The sequence below is a fragment of the Augochlora pura genome, chromosome 10, assembly GCF_028453695.1.
Source record: "Augochlora pura isolate Apur16 chromosome 10, APUR_v2.2.1, whole genome shotgun sequence".
Taxonomy (NCBI): domain Eukaryota; kingdom Metazoa; phylum Arthropoda; class Insecta; order Hymenoptera; family Halictidae; genus Augochlora; species Augochlora pura.
Window position 1 is genome coordinate 18,568,017 of NC_135781.1, and position 13,919 is coordinate 18,581,935.

At 35.3% G+C, this 13,919-nt stretch overlaps 1 protein-coding gene across 4 annotated transcripts in view; it reads left to right on the top strand.

Moving 5' to 3' along the window:
• Window positions 1-13,919, top strand: part of Smash (smallish) — a 324,377-nt gene that overhangs the window by 230,254 nt on the left and 80,204 nt on the right. The window lies entirely within an intron of this gene.

Below are 13,919 nucleotides of genomic sequence, written 5' to 3' on the forward strand. Positions count from 1 at the left end.
ATCGGAGATTACATCTCCGCCGATCGATCATTCGTCTGTATTTAGTGGAGTTAAAGTGATCCCGAACGTGTCCGATCTGACCAGAAAGATGTCTTATAAATCCTATTTTATTTTCAACCCCGTTGGTCTTCGAGTATGCTATGTAGATCGTGCATTTTTATGCAAAATGAAAAAATGATGTGTATCGATAACATGAAACAAAGATCTAGTAGGAATGACATTCTTCGATTAATAATTCAAATAAGTCGTATACAGGGCGATTTACCCAAGAGATCTGTCACCCAAATCACTCGAAAACCATTTCTCCTATAGACAACTGTTTCTATAGGAATCTTTTTCTACAGGGTGTCCAAAAAATATCTCGCAATGGGATATACGTTTAAATAATCAGTTTACACCACATTACGTTTTTATAGAAATTTGAAGATTACTTTGAATATTACAACTTACGATTAAAAAGTTTGAAGTAAGCTTCAGCAATATACAGGGTGTCCCAAAAATGTCTTGCAAGCGGGAGATGGGAGGTACCTGTGATCATTTGAAGTAAGTTTTTCTATCTCATTCCCGGTGCGCGACGGAAAGAGAGGTCCGCGCTCCGATTTTGAGCCGCGTTCGAAGTAACAAACAAGGATTTTAGAAATGTCCTATAATGTCAAAAATTTCACAAATATTATTAATGAAAAACTCACTCATTCAGTTGTAAATTTTGTAATCCAGAAGTTACGGGTCCAGAACTTACACCGTGTTGCAGTTTGGAAGTGCTGTTTTTCGTCAGAGCATCTTAGATTTCTTTAAAACCATAGTCTGCGTTGCTATGACGATCGACATAGTCTGCGTGAAGATCTTCGTGCACACCGTCAGTTTCGTTCCAGATTTCATCCCTATAACTTCGCCGTTTTTTAGAATGTACGCGCCGCGACAACGGTACAAGATATTTTGAGTGTTTGTGCAATACCTCCATGGAGGCATAATTCGTGATCAGTGTGGAATAATAGTGCAGTGAAAGTGAACGTTAGTGTAATCTGTGTAGTTTAAATACATGGATTACAACTTCTGGATTACAACATTTACAACTGAATGGGTGAGTTTTCCATTAATAATATTTGTGACATTTTTGAAATTAATAGGAAATTCATAAAATCTTTGTTCGTTACTTTGATCGTGGTTCAAAGCAGTCGCCACCCGATTTCAGTCAGCCGGCTCGCGCGCGTAGCAGCAGGTTTAATTCTCATGCGCGTGCGGCAATTTTATTCATTAACAACTCGTAAACGAAGCCGCGGATTGCATTTTTGCTAAGGAAAAAGTTACTTGAAATGATCACAGGTTCCCCCCCATTTCCCACTTGCGAGACATTTTTGGTACACCCTATATATTGCTGTTCGAACTTTTTAATCGTAAGTTATAAAATTCAAAGTAATCTTCAAATCTCTATAAAAACGTAATGTGGAATAAACTGATTATTTAAACGTATATCCCATTCGATAGCCTACCATTTTTTTTGTAACTATTTTTTTACAGAAAAAATGGTTTCCGAGTAATTTTGGGATGCAGTTTTTTGTACACCATCCAGTATATTGCAACTAAATTGCTAAATTCTCGTTATGTTTTTATTGTTTCGTGTTAGAATTGTTTACAATTTCTTTCAGCAATTTTATCCAATGTCATTTTTATGGTATTTTTTCTGGACGCACTAATATTTCTTTAATTTTTAATAAAACATTTAAAAATCTGAATTAAAATTAAACCTAATGACGAGACTGACTACGTTTGGATATGTTACAATTTGTGTTATAATATATTGTTTGAATAAAATAATTTATTCAGTGTTTCTTAACGGAAGAGTCTTCATAATTTGAACAACTGGAAAATAAAAAATATAAGATTGCTAATTTAGGTTGATACGGTGGGTTAAATGTTAATCGTCAGATATAATTTACGAGCTATTAATTACTTTTATGCAAATCGAAAGAGGATTTTATTCTTTTGTTATCAGAAAGTAAGGCAAAGATAAATGATAACACCTATAAAACAAAAATTGTCAAAAATTGTTAATAAATGTAGTTGTGAAATGAACCGCATAATTTTCGAATAACTGTTTATAAAATTCCATTCAGTTTTTAAAATTAATATGAATTTTATTACAGACAAGGAAATTTCATTTGCGAAAAGGTGAATGTGATCTACAAAATGATTTATTTGAAATGCTAGGAAGTGAATGAGACAAATTGATGAATAAAATGTTAATTCTCTTTGCAAAGAGGTGAACCATGATCTATAAGAGAATTAATTTTATTTTCAAAGAGGTGAATACGATCCAAAGGAGGATTATTTTCGAATGCAGAACCGGTATAATATTGTAGCTTTTTTTAGAGATTACAGAACGTGCAAAACAAATTCGCTTAGCCAGTAGAGGTGTGTCAACTTCATCGCTATTCGTAACGAGACAGCCGCAATAAAGCCAACTCACGACGCACGCGCAATTTGCTGGCGAATTAGCGCGTTAGTTGTAATGCACTTACAAAAGGGGAAAAAGAAGGTGCGGGGGATCAATGCTTACCGATTGAGTGACGGTTACTTCGATTACGCTCGTGCAGAATCACGCGTTTCGTCCACTTAAGCCTTGTCCGCTGTTCATCCTCCTTTTTTGTCATCCGGTTCCTTTACCGACCGAGCTGTTAAGCCGATTAACCTAGATTTGTTGTACCGGCACACGTAGGATTACCACGTTCTGCTCAATACCGCTAATGCACTCGGACAGAATTTTTAATTAACACCGTGTGGACCGCCTTGTCAAGCAGACGTGCCATTCATATCTGTTGATGCCCGGGAAACGTCCAACTGTTTTCACTCCCACTCGGCTTTCCTCGCTGTGCAGCCAATAAACGGATCGTTTATTTCGAATGTTTGCGGCGTTTCCATCGGCCGAAAAATCCTGTTGGGTCTACTTTGGTTGATCACTTTAATCCTATAATGAATTGACATCTATTTACGCACGTACAGGCACTAGCAATCAAACACCTGTTTTAGATCAAATCAGAATGCGTTTTCGGTGTCATGAGTGAATTTGCATCAGTTTCGAAGTAAGTGTGATTAGTAGAATAGGAATTTAAAAAAACAGGAATAAGAATGAAATTAACTTCTTTCTCGAAGAAGTTTAGGTACTTTAAAATGAAATTTGGACACTCATACAAATGTACACTTTGGTACAATTTAATATTTGTTTGAGGAGTTAGGATACGCCAATCATTAGTACAGCAAATAAAATTTTATTTATTTATTTATTTATTTATGTATTGAAGCTTTAAATCAGATTATTTCTTATGGAACAGTGTCTGAGAATTACATAAAGGCGAACTAATATAAAGAGGATAATAGTACATATCCTTGAGAAGCTTTGTTTCTAGCGTCGTTCACATAATCTGGATGTTGCCATATGACATGGTTACGGTCTTGGAATATTCCTCCGCACGGGCAATCACTATTGGCTACAAAATTAACTCTTGCTAGTGTAGCATTTCAAGTGTAATGCTTAGAACCTTGACATCTGTTAACAAAAGCTATGACATTTCTGAAAAGGAAAAGTCTAGTATACCATTTTCGACAAACAATTGAGTGAGTTCAAATTATTATAAAGTAAGTCACATTCTTCTCATTGTGAGGAACAAAATATGTTATTAACTACTAATAGGTAATATTGTTTACGATCTAATGTTAGTGTCAAAATAAATTAAAGTTAAATTAATATATAGCAACTTTATAGTTTATTTCACTTGTATTGTTTACATTTATTGCGAACAGCTTAGGTTTCAAGTCAAACTTAAGTAAAAATTTTCGAGAATTCTAACCCACTCAGTTGTTGATATCGTAAATTTTTTCAATTAAAATTCATAATGTATTCTCTCTCTCTCTCTCTCTCTCTCTCTCTCATATTTTCTATTTCAAGTTGCCAACTTTCCTTTCTGTCATATATGCATATAATTTACAGTCTCATAATTACGCAATTTGATGCAAACTAAGATTTTAAGATTAATGTTATAATTTCTTAAATAACAAGTTCGCATTTAACTATACGTAAATTCTTCGTTTCCACAATTTTCTTAAAAAGTGGACTTACAGAGTGCTGTTAAAATAAACGGGTTGAAATAATGACGCACTTCTCGTCATAGATCGTCTTTCTGTCTCTTATTACATCGGTCCACCAAGATCCGTTGTCGATCAGAATATTCAAATTTTACAACCTCGATATTTGTGCTTTTTGTATGTTCGCCCACCAAATTACTGTCATCAGAGTGATTTTACGGTTTACATAAATTCAGAGAAATCTTGCCAAGAGATGTTTGACGTTAAGCACCTCGTTAAATACATTGTCTATGCCATCATTTAATTAGCGATTTTGTATCGACGAACGAAATGTCGCGAAACGTGCGTCAGCTTATGAAAATGGAAATGAGAGATGACGCACTTTAATGAATATTAAACGAATTGAAGAGGATTAATTCAATACTGATCCGGTAGCCTAGATAAACTGTTTGATCAACACGAGATTGAAAGAGATCGAAGTAATTATAAAACAGTGAAGAATCGAAGTGCTTAAGTGACGCTAAATCAAATTTAAAACACAAGCCAGAGACGTTTGCGACAGTCATGCAGATAAGAATTATCTCATTTGAATTTATTGAATCAGCTAAAGTGAATCAAATGTACAGGGTGTTCCAGTTAAAATCATAGAAACGACACCTAAATATTTCTCTTACAATCGAATGCGTTTTAACCACGTTTTAGTAGTTATGATCATACTTATCTTTGGAATAACATTTACTTAGTTTTATAAACCTTTTATGTTTAAGGTCTGATCAAGAAAATACTGTCAGTACAGTTGCAACGTACCGAAATCAAGATAGATTTGATCTTTTTCTATAACAATTTTAATAAATCAATGACAGCCTCTTATTAGAAATTAAAATAAAATTCTTTTAATCCTCGTAATTCTTTATTTCATTTGCTTACTCACATTTCTGATAAACGTATAAATTGAATAGATCGAATACAAAACAATAAAACAATTTAAGAAATTTGAAAATACTGTTGCAATATTTTGTATCTTTAATAATTGCTGAAGGATAACATTAATATTGTTGTAGCTTCTGTATTTGGTAATTAGTGGAGTCAACTTCTACTTTGTATTATATAAAAATCCGTAATCTAATTCTCATATATCCCACTATCTCTGTTGATTTATGAAATCTAGTTTGTTGGTTTAAAGTATGAAGCAATGAAAGCAGATGAAAGCTACGAGAAGACACAATGGTTTCTTCATCAATGTTCGCACACTCTAAAACATCTGATGTATTTCTTTAACCCTTGGCATTATAAATTAAACGTAATTCGTTGGCTTAAAGTATAAAACAAAAATAATTAAGTGTTATCTCAAGATCTTCATATTTCTAAGGAGCATTGTTTCAAGTAGGTTAAACAACCACTCATTGCAACGGCTATTTCAATCCAAGCTTAAATGAAACTGTGAAAATTTTCAGTCGGTTCTGATGTAACAGTTATTTGTTCACTTTTAACATTTCTATTCTTAGAAAGCAGTTATAACTGACTTGCTTATTCATGTGTATTTGTCTTGTTTCCAGTTCTTTAAACAGTGTTAAGTGAATTGAAAAATAGCATCAATTTTTATCTTTTACTTGAAAATATCTGTTGAGAGATAAATGCTCCGTCAGAATTTATATCAATGAAATACAAAATAATTGTTAAAATTGAACTTTTCTAACAGAATTGCAGTGATAATATAAAAGTTAACTTAACAATTTAGTGGCCGTTGGTACGACAGTTGTGCCATGACACAAACTAATGTTAACGGCTGCTGGTATAATATGCTTACCATGTGCAGTGTTTTCAGGAAAAGTCGCTACGCAAGGTATGGGGGCAGAGGCGTGGCGTGTCTACAGGGTAACACTTATTGTATTGTATTATATCTGCGGCTCTGCATCACGTCGCCATTATGGTTCAGAATTATAATGCGTATACTTCCCCTTGCGTAGTGACTTGATCTACACTGATAGAGAAGGCCTCCTCCTGAATTGGAAGACTCAATTGAAAGATCCAATTGAAAGCCCTTTTTCGATTTAAGCCCGCGTTACGATCGTGCGTCTTGGACCTAGCGGTGGGGGTTAATTCGCGAGTTAACGAAATTGTTGCGCCGTAATGACGAATTCAGCAATTGCAGATGGTCAGTGGAACCTTTATCCTGAGGATTCGGTGCGGCGGGTTTCCCATGTAACGAGCGAGCGCGAACGGTTGCGCAACCGCATTCGCCATCGCACCGTCTCGCCGCTAGTCGGTAGCTACCGCATGCAGTCGCCGTAATGCATAAAGCTGTCCTTTGCCAACGAACTGCGAGATAACGGTGCGCTCGAATCGTGTCCTATCTGATCGTCACGCTGTTATTCCGTCCGTAGATTTCGCACGCGAATATCAAAGCCGCTCCTCTGCTTACGTAAACTTCCTTAATTCGAGAATCGTTTCCTGAAGTTGCCCATTGACTCCTCCTATAGGCGGATGCAATGTAACTTCGCTGGAAAGGTTCTACCTTCTTAGGCTTTCGATAGCCGTTCGACGATTAAAATCATTTTTCCTGTGTAATCTTTCGTTGCGTCGATCAGCAGGATGTTCCATTACTGAAAGACAGTGATTGCATATGGAAGATTGAGGAAGAACGTGGAACAGTATGAATTCGAATGTTAGCCGAGGTTTTGGCTTATTCAGTACGACTTCGTATTGACCCAGTGGTTGGTGCACTGTTGAATTTGTTGTTAGATGTTTAACCAGTTCTAATAGCTGTTGTAATCTCTTTGAGAAGTCTGTAAGTTAATATGATTATATTTCAAATGTTTAATTTTCTTCATATTTCGTTGAAATAGAACACTTTTATAAAATATATAATTTAATAAAGGTTCTTTAAAGAATTCGTTTTGTTAGATTAGTATAGATATTTAATGTAAATAATGTTGGCGAAATTGATATGCACATCAGTAGCCTGTACATCTGTGTACAAGGTAAACCTCTATTACAAAATTAAAACAAAAATGATATGAAAAAGTTGAAACAGTGATGTAGCATGTTAAGTAGGCAAGTCAAGCAAATTATAATTAAACTGTGAATTTTATGCATTTGTGGCAACCAAGATTATATGCTACACAAAACAGTAAAAATGTTAGAATTTAACGACATTGTTACATTGCTTCCAACTTTTTCAAAATTTTAAAGGAAGGAATACAGTTTTGTTGAACTCCTGTTGCTTAAAATTAATGTAGCGAATGTTTGTTTTGCAGGAAAATCCTCAATTATAATTTAACTGAAAATTTGCTTAGTAAACAATCTACTGGTTACTACACAATTGTCTACTCATCAGTATTAATTCTGAGATAATATTTTTTACATGGTAACTCCAACTCTTCGGCCTTCATCCAATTCTTTGAAACTTGTATAACAAGCATGAGATATTTGCTTACAGAGCTCAACTATCTGCAACACTGCAGACAGCTATTCAAACAAAAAGTATACTGCTTTCAAATATCTCGCTGAGGTGTACAAATTTCAATTAACGTGCGTCACAGTACCTTTTTAAATACAATGAAATCTTGATTACACAATTCGTCTTGGTCAAGTAATTAAAAATTCTGTGAAATTTAAGAAGCATGGAACAGAGTTTCCAATGAAATTTTGTTTTGCAATATTATTTGATCGAATTATTAATTGAAATATTAAAGATGAAATGTAACGTTGCTTCGCGAATTTAAAAAAATTCCATTTAAGATAAAATGTTCTCCCTAATAACACAAATGTCAATCCGTTACTACTTTTGTATTCTATAAATAAATTGTAGATTTTATGTATTTATTACAAAAATTAGAGGGTGAGGTTTAAAATTATGATCACATTCGTAGAATTTAAAAGTAGTGCAACTGAACTTACAATATAATCATTGAATCAAATAATTTCATTTGTGTTTATTATCTATTTTTGTAATTGTCTTTCGTACTCCATAAAGATCCACAGTTTGTTTTTAAATATGTTACTTATGCTTACTATAATATTAAGATGTTTATTGTGTCACCAAAAATATTTATTCTATAATTATATTTCTCCATAATTTTTTAATTTTTTATTTTACATTTTTATTTTTATTATTCTTATGTTTCGTGTGTGCTATACAAAACAATAATGCAACGTAAACAATATTTTATATGCCTCACTATAATATACACTTCTAATTTAATGAAACATATTTATTAAAATATCAAGTATTGCTAAAATGTTAACGATACGTAAAGAACTATGATTCCACTGAAAAAAATCGTTCCTAGAATTGAATAATGTGTCAGTAGGTTCCCATAATTGCATCTCTGCTATTTATAATCCTATGAAGAAAGTAGCTTAATATGTTTTCAATATTATATACATGTATATGAGTACATAGGACTGTCAATTTTTCAAACAAGTGAAAAATTGAAGAAAAATTCTTAAAAACAGAGAGAGAAGGTTAAACGAACTTTTCAACCAATGAATGATTCTTACAAGTAGTATGATTGTAGTGCACGCTACCATCTTATTAACGAATTCGCATTTCGCAGCCGAGCAAACCAGTTAATGCGCGACGTAACGAATGTAACATTCTATTAAAGTCACGGCAATAAATATCGTACCAGTAGCCATATCGCCATTAATTCAGCAAGATTTTTGCGTCGAGCCAAAATACGAGTCTGCGAGTTCTCCCGGCGATTAGTCGGAGCCCTAGACCGGCACTTGATCGGTTCACTTAACCAAAAGGTAGACACGCACACCGTTGGAGACCAATTAACGCCGCGTCGTTTATCATACCACGTATTTATGTCTATGCCTGATGTTTCGCGCACTCGGCATACTACGCGTCCTCACCTTTCTCTTTTTACTCGCGAGCATTTCGTCGCAAACATCGGCAATTTATCGTTTCGTCTCAGTAATGCAAATTCAGAGGAGAGACTCGCGCGAGTCACCGTCTTCGGGTCGATCGTTTAACGTGTAATATTTCTTTTTATCTCGATAACGTTGATCGACAAGCCGTAGATTTTTATCTCAGCTTCCATAATTTTATTCCGCTTTTCTGTTTTTGCAATTTCTCGCCAGCTGTCGATGTACGACGCCCGAAAAATTATTCCTCGCAGCTTCCGTCTTTTAGTATACAATTTTGGATTAATAAATAATTATTGGATACCTTGATGCATTTATTTTGTAATTTATTTCGACCTCATGTCAATATCTATTTGGGTTACATTATTGCTTTTTGCACTCTTGGGATGAGTTATGTTCGTTTCACTTCTTACATGAGAAAAAGTTATGTTTCTTTTACTTTTTACCTGCGAACCCTTCAATTTTCTTCGCTGAATATGCATCTGTGGTAATTATTTTTTTCTTCAAAATGCAAGGATTTGGTAAAATCCGATAATACCAAATTCAAAAGGGGAGGAGAAATAAGAAGTGAAATTGACATTTAATAAAAGTATTAAGAACACAATATTTTTTCAAGAGTACCGACAATAATATATCGTTCTTCGGCACTAAGAGGTTTAATGAACGGTTCATGTCACCTTATATATAAATATTGTCAACCTATTTATTATTCCAAATCGTCAAGCATTTATTAAAATACACTTAGTATAAAATACTGTTTTCTGCACTATTAAAAAAAATTACGTTAGTAACAAATCATGTCTTTTAACATACAAATATTTTCAAGCTATTCGTTAGTATATTTGCACAGCATGGTGCAGATAAGGCATCATCAGCCTCATTATAGCTGACGTTATGAAAATGTATGTACGCAGAGGATCCGTAGTCTAATTCATCATCGTTCTCGCGACACCTGGATATGATATAACGCGAACATATTTTTGAAATATTTCCTGCAAGGTGTCAGGTGCAGGCAAGATGCGGGTGTAAATCGTCCCAGCACCCTCGCTTCTACGATATTCAATGAGGGAAATATCGAGCTCGTCTTACGTTCCCTGCGCAGCACTTATAAATCGCTGGTAGAAACATATTATTGTCGGTTTAAGTGGATCATTAATATTACCGACATCCGTGAGAACCGTTAAAGGTGGATCAGCGACAGTGTTCCTTCGATCTGCTGAAGTTACGGTCCCACGACGTCCGCCATAATTCTTTTCCGTAATTTATTCTATCGTGTCTCACGCGGTTTTAATACCTTCGAAACTGTGTTCTGCTTCATTTATATCTAGGCTTTCAATTTTATGCACGGAAGATGCACCTTGCAGAGAGCAACCCAATCGCTTGCTCTTAGACTCGTTGTCTTGTTCGGTTCCCCCGGTCGCGAATGATCTACGAATTTTGTGCACTCCTGACAAAAATATCTGCATCGAAATTATCATTAAGTCGACTAAGTGACTGCGGATCTTAAATAAGAACTAATTCTTTCTATATCTTACAGTATTCGTAGCTCATAATTAATAATTACTCTAATTGCTTTCATAAGCGTTCTTTGCGATTTCTGAATGTGTTCTGTTCGACTTAGATTTGCCTTCTGTATGCGTTATGTTCGAGTTTGTTTTGCGATCTGGTTGCATTCGTCGTGTTCTGTCTGTTGTGACCTCGGTTTTCTGTTGATTGGTGGAGGGTAGTTTTTGGTGGAGAAAATGAAGGGTTTTTTATTGGAGATGGGTGTGTCGGAAGGACATGTAATGAGGCGTGGAACATTTGCTCGTAAGTTCTGGTTTGTGACTTCTTCGTTCGTTAAAGTAAAATTTTGAATGGTCGTCCGTGCAACGGTTCTGTGGGTCTGTCGCACGTGTTGTCCGTTCATCGAGTCGAATTTCTTAAAGTGAGGTGGTCGTAAAGTCGTTTCGTTCGTATTGTTTTTACCTATTGCCGATCCATTCGCACATTTATGACAAATTGCTGAAGGGATGGCTAGGCACGTTCGAGCTTCGGTGTTGCCGTCGCAACAGCGTTCTTAGATTTTGATAACAGAACAATAAAATGTTCTTCCAATTCAAGAGAAATGAATAATAGCCATATTTAGTAGATAGTGTATAAAATCTTCATCACAAATCTGATTCGTTGTGACGATATACAGGGAGTAACAAAATTATTCTGACTCCGGGACATGAGGGAATCGTGAGGTCATTTGAAGTAACTTTTTCTTAGCGAAAATGCAATTTGCGGCTTTGTTTGCGAGTTATTGAAGACGAACAGTGGCCCACGAGAGGCTAGCGCGCAAACTTTCAACGTGCCGCAACGTGGTCGAGCCGGCGATGTCAGGCTCGGAATTAACCTGCACGCAACACGAGAATGGCGATGGCTACGCCTTCTGACTCCTGTCGCGCGTTTCGCTTCTCGCTGACCACGTGTACCTATTGACAAATGGCGGCCATGTCGTGCTACAACTTGATACGCAGTGTAACCTACCATATTCGCAGTCTTATGTATTATGTACATAGACGTCTGCGAAAAGAATGTATGAGATCTAAATATCCGAAGGTTTATCTAAAGATTAATAACTACTTAAAAAAGCTTTACGTGACTACGTAGCTTTTTACACGATTCAATCTTATCGATGTAAGGATTGCATCAATTCTATAACGAGTGATTATCACGATAAGTGATTGTAGCTGATAGATAAATATAAGTTCCTTATGTAATTATCTGCGACACAGTGTAATTGAAAATATCGAACACATATAATATACAGACACGTCAATGGAAAAAATGTAATGAAAAGTCTAACATTATGTGCTCTAACACTTAACACGTAAATATATAGAGAGAAATCTATTTACTACCAACATCCCAAAAGTACTAATCAATCGCAAGGATAGCTATACATATGTAACTGGTTACATAAATTATTTTTAGAAAAAAACATTACAATTTATTTATTGTTATACGAAAATTCAAGATAACAGTGTTTACTATTCAAGTTAAAGTTATCAATCGCAACTGTAAAAAAATTGTTAAAAAAAACATGATCAACAGATTTTAATTATTTATTGCAACTAACAATTACTCTCAACCGATAGTTTTTATTCGTTGAGTCATAACGTTGGAAGTAATGATGTGCGTACCTTGAGACTTGAATTTTTTTTATATTTTCTCAACCAAAGTTACGGAAATATAGATAAAAAAATAAGAAATCTATGGACCCTTACAGTAAAAGATTAGCCCATTCATTCATTAGAAATAAAATTTAACATGTATTACTCCATAAATATGAAATTTATTATGTATAAGCATAAAGTAAAAGCACAGTAATCGGTTGCTCCAAGGTAACTGGTTCCACTGCCCTAGGCATTACTCTTCACGCGTTTCACGGGCCCACGCTTGCTCGACCCAAGCGCAACAGATACTTAAAACCATAACAGAAACGAGGTGTCGTTATTTCATTAGTATCGAAGTCAGAAGAAGGTCCCGTAAAGGCATTTAAGCTCCGGCAGTGTCCAACGATCATTGTCGGCAACAAACTCGGGGATAATGTTCGCCTCTCGCTACGGGACTGCCGTCGCGAACTGAAATACGCCCGGAAAGAATGCCAAGCGCAATAATTCCGAAGAATCGTCATAACGCCGGGCGAATTACGACCATAAATTCAGCCAGGTTTACGAGTGCTGCATTTTTACGATTATTGTTTGCCGTAAAAAAAGCGTGCCGCCGCGCCACCATGTTGATGCTGCAAAAAGAGCTAGTCGCTGGACGCGCCTCGATCACGAATCCGTCTATCAGCGCGTTTCAATAGAAATTATCATACGATGTGAAAACACAAGTCCATAACAAACGATGTACATTATAATAAGTTTAGCATTCGTTTTGCTGGAATGCATAAACGATTTTTAACTAAAATCGAGTAATTTTACGGTGATTTAAAGATTCTTTTACTTCATGCTAACCCTCTCAGGATGAACATAGATCACTCGAGACTCAGTTCTTATACTGACAACAATTTGTACATACGAGATTTTGTCATGCATCAGAAATGGCATGACATCGAGGATTGTAATATTCGTTCATTGCGAATATTTGATGAATACAATAATGTGCCAGGCGTTCGTGTGAATAATTAATCAGTTAGTAAGATTCTACTCAGCATGTATCGTCAAACAGCATTATGTAGTAGTATAATAATAGCTTACTACTGTGACAGCTTAGGTTTCAAATTCTGTCTTTTTATTCTCAACTGTTTACGATATTTATTTATTGTTTTCGTGGTATTTTAAGATTGTTATCTCCAATCTTGTCAAAACATTCGCCAATCCATTGTACGTACACGGAAATACAATCACGCAACGAATGAAGACACAGGTCAGAACATCTCTAACTGTTTCAAAAAAACATTTCCACTCGATAAAATACCTATCCATGAGTGTATTACACCGCATTATATCTATCTCTTATTTTCTGTTTATCGTGTGTATATAGGTGCACGCGCAAACGTCTTAAAAGGTGAAACTGTTTTTGCCAGTTTGTTGTGCGTTGAATTCTTTGTCAATTCGTTTCATCACGCGTTTAAAGCTCCCGGAATTTTTCGAACTAGATTCGATTTGCCTGGTGACCCGCTACGGATGTTTCTCTTCTCGTACTACGAATTTTAGATTTCAAAGATCGATCAATATTTTATAGTACACTATCCGTTTAGTAGAATACGTAGCATGAATCAGATCGCTTTTGTTTCATCGTTAGATCGTGGCTCTTATTCATTTACTTCATACAAATTATTAAAATTATTGGCAGAAGAAATACAGCTTTATCTAACGGTTGTTTCGCACAGTTTTATGGAGAAAATTTGCATTTTGCGTAGAGATCCATAATTTGTGTAATCATATTTTTACTAGTTTTCCTGGATCTGACTCTGTAACACAGATTAT